This window comes from Schistocerca gregaria, chromosome 5 (genome assembly GCF_023897955.1).
Source record: "Schistocerca gregaria isolate iqSchGreg1 chromosome 5, iqSchGreg1.2, whole genome shotgun sequence".
Lineage (NCBI taxonomy): Eukaryota > Metazoa > Arthropoda > Insecta > Orthoptera > Acrididae > Schistocerca > Schistocerca gregaria.
The window spans coordinates 64,286,048-64,293,225 of NC_064924.1; positions in this window are offsets into that span (position 1 = coordinate 64,286,048).

The following is a 7,178-nucleotide window of genomic DNA, read 5'->3' on the forward strand; positions in this document are numbered from 1 at the left end:
GCAGAGGATGCAGTGAATGACCGCATGCCAATAGGATTATCCTGATATACGCCCTTGAGGCACATCACGGATGCCTTACGTCATCGATACAGGAGCCCTTAGTATTTGCCTATCGTTGTTACCCGCCTCCTACACCGATGACTTATCACAAGGGATGGTAGGAGAAAGGACAAGGCTAGGACAGTATGAGGATAGGAAAATGGGGATAGATAGGACGTTGTGGAACACACTTTGTCTGGCTCCTTCCCTTGTTCTCAGAGAGCGAAGATGAATGGTTGGGTGGCCCTTCTGGTAACTAAGCTACCGCCGGCATAGCCCTCCGGATCCAGAGCACGCAAACCTGCTCGCCCGCACGGACATTGCTTCGTTAAGGCGGTGTCCCCTGAGAAGGAAATTGTAGACTGAGGATGACAAGAAAAGAGTTTCTGAAGAAGAGAATTTTGCTAACATACACGCCTGGAAATTGAAATAAGAACACCGTGAATTCATTGTCCCAGGAAGGGGAAACTTTATTGACACATTCCTGGGGTCTGATACATCACATGATCACACTGACAGAACCACAGGCACATAGACACAGGCAACAGAGCATGCACAATGTCGGCACTAGTACAGTATATATCCACCTTTCGCAGCAATGCAGGCTGCTATTCTCCCATGGAGACGATCGTAGAGATGCTGGATGTAGTCCTGTGGAACGGCTTGCCATGCCATTTCCACCTGGCGCCTCAGCTGGACCAGCGTTCGTGCTGGACGTGCAGACCGCGTGAGACGACGCTTCATCCAGTCCCAAACATGCTCAATGAGGGACAGATCCGGAGATCTTGCTGGCCAGGGTAGTTGACTTACACCTTATAGAGCACGTAGGGTGGCACGGGATACATGCGGACGTGCATTGTCCTGTTGGAACAGCAAGTTCCCTTGCCGGTCTAGGAATGGTAGAAAAATGGGTTCGATGACGGTTTGCATGTACCGTGCACTATTCAGTGTCCCCTCCACGATCACCAGAGGTGTACGGCCAGTGTAGGAGATCGCTCCCCAAACCATGATGCCGGGTGATGGCCCTGTGTGCCTCAGTCGTATGCAGTCCTGATTGTGGCGCTCAGCTGCACGGCGCCAAACACGCATACGACCATCATTGGCACCAAGGCAGAAGCGACTCTCATTGCTGAAGACGACAATTCTCCATTCGTCCCTCCATTCACGCCTGTCGCGACACCACTGGAGGCGGGCTGCACGATGTTGGGGCGTGAGCGGAAGACGGCCTAACGGTGTGCGGGACCGTAGCCCAGCTTCATGGAGACGGTTCGGAATGGTCCTCGCCGATACCCCAGGAGCAACAGTTTCCCTAATTTGCTGGGAAGTGGCGGTGCGGTCCCCTACGGCACTGTGTAGGATCCTACGGTCTTGGCGTGCATCCGTGCGTCGCTGCGGTCCGGTCCCAGGTCGACGGGCACGTGCACCTTCCGCCGACCACTGGCGACAACATCGATGTACTGTGGAGACCTCACCTCACGCCCCACTTGTTGAGCAATTCGGCGGTACGTCCACCCGGCCTCCCTAATGCCCAATATACGCCCTCGCTCAAAGTCCGTCAACTGCACATACGGTTCACGTCCAAGCTGTCGCGGCATGCTACCAGTGTTAAAGACTGCGATGGAGCTCCGTATGCCACGGCAAACTGGCTGACACTGACGGCGGCGGTGCACAAATGCTGCGCAGCTAGCGCCATTCGACGGCCAACACCGCGGTTCCTGGTGTGTCCGCTGTGCCGTGCGTGTGATCATTGCTTGTACAGCCCTCTCGCAGTGTCCGGAGCAAGTATGGTGGGTCTGACACACCGGTGTCAATGTGTTCTTTTTTCCATTTCCAGGAGTGTAGATTATACGGTAGATTTAAGTGCAACAATCTCTTTTCTGAAAATAGTTGTAATGAGTATAGCCACGTATGGAAGTGAAACGGTTTGGACAAAAAGAGAATGAAGCTTTTGAAATATGGAAGAATGCTGGAGATTAGAGGGGCAGATGCCCTAAAAAATTAGGAAAGATTGAAGAGAGATGAAGAGGCTTCCATAGGATAGAGCAGCATGTAGAGATGCATCAAACCAGTATTCGGGCTCAATACCACAACAATAACAACAAGAACACGGCGTCTAATTATCAGGGAATGTCTTCAGCTGGATACGGCACAACTGATGAAAGTTGTGGGCTATGTTCCTCGCTCACCTGAGGCCGTTATCAGGGCTAGAGGCGGTGCTCCACAGCAGTATCCTGATGTCTCCGGAACATGACTAATTTTTTGACAGTTGTGCTGTACGAGGAAGTTCCTACGCACCCTACACGCTCACTGTTTTTCTTGTTTTGGTGGTATTAGTGAGCGCTTCTATAGGACCGCCGCCTCTGCGGCTGCGGCGCCACGCTCGTGCGCTACTTTGTCGCCGCGCTGGTGAGAGCCTATTGTTCTGCGTGGAAGCTGGCACCCGACTGCGGCGCTGCTTATCATTCACAGCTAAGCGCCCATTGTCTCGGTCCCAGTACGCACGCTGCTCCCGGACAAAGTTCAGGCGCGCGGGGCGTCCCTAAGGCAACACCCTGCCTGTAATATTCATCACGCCGGTTATGTCAACACGTGCAACTAATGGCCTTCTTTTGTCACGGCACACTCTTAGCTATAACTGGTGGTGCTGTTTTGGACAACAGCACAGTATTTTTTTCCCTGTGTATAATGACCACAGACTGGCAATGGATAGTACATTGTGTATAACAATAGTAGATACAGTTGTCTCTTTACACTGTTGTGACAAAAGTCATGGGGTACCTCCTAACACTGTGCCGAGCTTTTGCCTGGCGTAATGCAGCAACTCGACGTGACGTGGACTCAACAAGTCTACGGAAGTCCCCTGCAGAAATATGGAGCCATGCTCCCTCTATATTGTTGTTGTGATCTTCAGTCCTGAGACTGGTTTGATGCAGCTCTCCATGCTACTCTATCCTGTGCAAGCTTCTTCATCTCGCAGTACCTACTGCAACCTACATCCTTCTGAATCTGCTTAGTATATTCATCTCTTGGTCTCCCTCTAAGATTTTTACCCTCCACGCTGCCCTCCAACAGTAAATTGGTTATCCCTTGATGCCTCAGAACATGTCCTACCAACCGATCCCTTCTGCTGGTCAAGTTGTGCCACAAACTTCTCTTCTCCCCGATCCTATTCAATATTTCCACATTAGTTATGTGATCTACCCATCTGATCTTCAGCATTCTTCTGTAGCACCACATTTCGAAAGCTTCTATTCTCTTCGTGTCCAAACTAGTTATCGTCCATGTTTCACTTCCATACATGGCTACGCTCCAAACAAATACTTTCAGAAACGACTTCCTGATACATAAATCTATATTCGATGTTAACAAATTTCTCTTCTTCAGGAACGCTTTCCTTGCCATTGCCAGTCTACATTTTATATCTTCTCTGCTTTGACCATCATCAGTTATTTTGCTCCCCAAATAGCAAAACTCCTTCACTACTTTAAGTATCTCATTTCCTAATCTAATTCCCTCAGCATCACCAGACTTAATTCGACTACATTCCATTATCTTCGTTTTGCTTTTGTTGATGTTCATCTTGTATCCTCCTTTCAAGACACTGTCCATTCCATTCAACTGCTCTTCAAGTCCTTTGCTGTCTCTGACAGAATTACAATGTCATCGGCAAATATCAAAGTTTTTATTTCTATAGCCGTCCACAATTGCGAAAGTATTGCCGTTGCAAGACTTGGTGCTCGAACTGACCTCACGATTGTGTCCCACAACTGAACGGTGGAATTCATGTCGGGAGATCTGTGTTGCCAAACTATTCGCTCAAACTGTTCAGAATGTTCTCCAACCAAAGTGAACAACCTTGGCCTCATGACATGGCGATTTGTCGTTCATAAAAATTCCACCATTGTTTGGGAACATGAAGTCTTATGAGTGGTTGCAAATGGTCCCTAAGTAGGCGAACATAACCATTTCGAGTCAATGATCGGTTCCGTTGCCCCAGAGGATCAAATCCAAACACAGCCCATTCCATTATGGAGCCAGCTTGCACAGTGCTTTCTTGACAACGTGGGTCTATGACTCCATGCACGACACTCGGACACGAACTGAAATCGGTACTCGTCTGACCAGACCACGTCACGAGGTCAGGATAGACGCTGCAGGTGAAGGCGTGCTGTTAGCAAAGGCACATGCGTCGGTCGTCTGCTGCGACTGTTGTGTTGGCAGAAGAGCCAACACCGTGTTACTAGAGGAGGCCGAAATGCACGCGTTTTAGCTCACGCAGGCTGGCGTGAGGAGGGAAGAACTATACTGCCGTGACGTCTGGAACATGACAAGGAATTAGAATTCAGAAAGTAGTTTGATACTTAAATTGAATCCATTAATGATGAACGTCGCTCTTGACGGTACATGATTCACAATATTGTTAGGTCGTAGCAAATGACGTAGCCGAAGGCTATGCTAAACTGTCGTCTCTGCAAATGAGATCGTCTGTAGTCAGGGAACCATCGCTAGTAAAGTCGGCTGTACAACTGGGGCGAGTGCTAGAGAGTCTCTCTAGACTAGACCTGCCGTGTGGCGGCGCTCGGTCTGCAATCACTGATAGTGGCGACACGCGGGTCCGACGTATACTGACGGACCGCGGCCGATTTAAAGACTACCATCTAGCAAGTGTGGTGTCTGCCGGTGACACCACAGCGACAACCCTTAAACATCAAATTTTACCGCACTGTCCTAAGGGGCCGGCCGGTGTGGCCGAGCGGTTCTAGGCGCTTCAGTCTGGAATTGTGTGACCGCTACGGTCGCAGGTTCGAATCCTGCCTCGGGCATGGATGTGTGTGATGTCCTTAGGTTAGTTAGGTTTAAGTAGTTCTAAGTTATAAGGGACTGATTACCACAGATGTTAAGTCCCATAGTGTCTAGAGCAATTTGAACTATTTGTCCTAAGGATACGTTTTTCGTACGTCCCACATTGATTCCTAAGTTCATTTTACGCAGTGTTGCTTGCCTGTTAGCTTTGACAACTCTACTCAAACGTCGCTTCTCTCGGTCGTTAAGTTGAAACGTCCGCTTACAAAAATTAATGAATTACTGTGCTGGTAAACCCCTTACGTTATGGGCCATTCCGTGCCAAGTGGTCTAATATCGAGAAATGTTCCCACATGACCATCATGGATTTTGATGAAATTTTGTATGAACTTTCGCACATGTTCTCAATGAACATTGGTAAAGTTTCAGTTTCAGAAATTCAATACTTGTTTAAGACCATAGCACAGCTTTCTACAGTGCGTCCTTGAATTTTCAGCAACTTTGAGGTGAGATGTCTCTGTAAGTATTTGCATGAAAGAAACAAAACTTGGCCATCCTATACAACTTTTAGAGCTCTTTAAAGTAAAATATTAAGAAAAGGATTTCTGAGCAGTTTTCTTATAGATAATTTGAAGCAAAGTTGGGTGAAAAAATTGCTGTAAAAAAATGCGAACTTTAGATTTTTATATCTCCAAAAGTAATTGTGGGATGTACATGAAACTTTGCACACCATAACTCACCAACTCAAGGTCTTAGAAAATAAAATTTCATTCTCCTATTGCTTTCCATTATTTCCCTAATCTAGGGTAAAGTTGACGATTTTTCTAAAAGTACTAAAAATGGGTATTTTTAGTCAAATTTTTCAAAAAAGTGTTTTCTCCAAACTCTTCTAAACTATGGTCATTAGAAAGAGCATATTCTAAACTATCTATAAAGGTGAATTTGGTTTTGCAATGCAAGCTTATAAGGCCCTAAAAAGTAGCATAATCAAAGAGGCGCACTGGAAGTTTGAGCACATTTTTCTGGCACTCAAATTGTACCTGAAACCTTTTATTATGCCTAATAAATGTTTATTACTGCCTTGAATAATTGAAATAAAAATATCTGGTAAATAGGTAATGAGACTGTCAGAAAAACGTGAAAACTATGAGAAGTAGCCATTCTGCTTTTACCGTAAGTGTTCATCTGCATAAAACTCTTCCCATTTGTAATGTAAAAAAAAAGAGGAGAGAGTTTATAAAGAATTCAATGAATAATAGCTTCATATTTTTTGTGCTTCTCAAAACTGTAAAAAATTGTAAATATTTACAAGTGTAAAATGAAGACCTAATTTATGGATTCACTGTATAAAACATTTTTCCAAAAAAGAATTGGTTTGCTTGAATCATGCATCAAGTCATGTAAACTTTCCAATAAATATTGCAGAGATTTTAATACCTAGTTGTTGTAACCTGTGAATTTTTGTTTTAAAGTTATTAGGGAAACATGTGAAATTGGTTGGTTAAACATCGAATAGTTTTAATTTTGTTTTTAATTACACTTAAATGAAGCCTTCTACCTTGGTAAATATGTAACCACTAGTTTCGCAGAGAAAATTCACAAGATTCACTGTTTATAGAAAATATAATGGCAACAATTACCTTAACAATCAGATTGTTTCATTAGTGTGAGCCTTGTTTGACCCATCAGTATTTCAGTGGTTTATTTGCAGCATAGTGAGAGGGTTCTCTTGAGTGAGTGTGGCTTGTTAAGTGATTCGTAAGACCATCAAAGTTTGTAATCTAATTTACAAAAAAATGTTTTTATTGTGTCTTTTATAGCGTATATCTCTTATTAGATTTTTTCATTGGTATTATACATTGTGTATAATTTCATTCAGTAGCAATCTGTCTGAAATTTAAGCAGATTATAATTTGCACTTAGAGGCCAAATAAATTATTTAGTTACTAATTAGAGATGGTTGCAGAAGGGAACAGCATACCTTCCTGCTCAACTGGGCAAGGAGAAAGTGGAACAAATTGTCATGCCATTTTCTTTGTCAAAAAAGCTGCTTTAAAATGGTTTGCGGATTTTAGTGATGAAAGAGTTGTTGGTCCGATGTTCTGAAGCAAAGCTGGACAATACCTCTCAAGTTTGCCTACACCATGAAGCCCTAAAACTGTAGCAGGCACTAAAGAAAATCATCACTTTTTACCTATTGATGAAACAACAATTCAGGTCAGTAGAGTTTCAAATGATTATTCATCTTTTCTAGCTAAAATGGGTCACAGTAATGAAGGAGCCATATTAATGTCTGTTCTCCAACCGGGACAATATGTTGCATGCATCTATGAAAA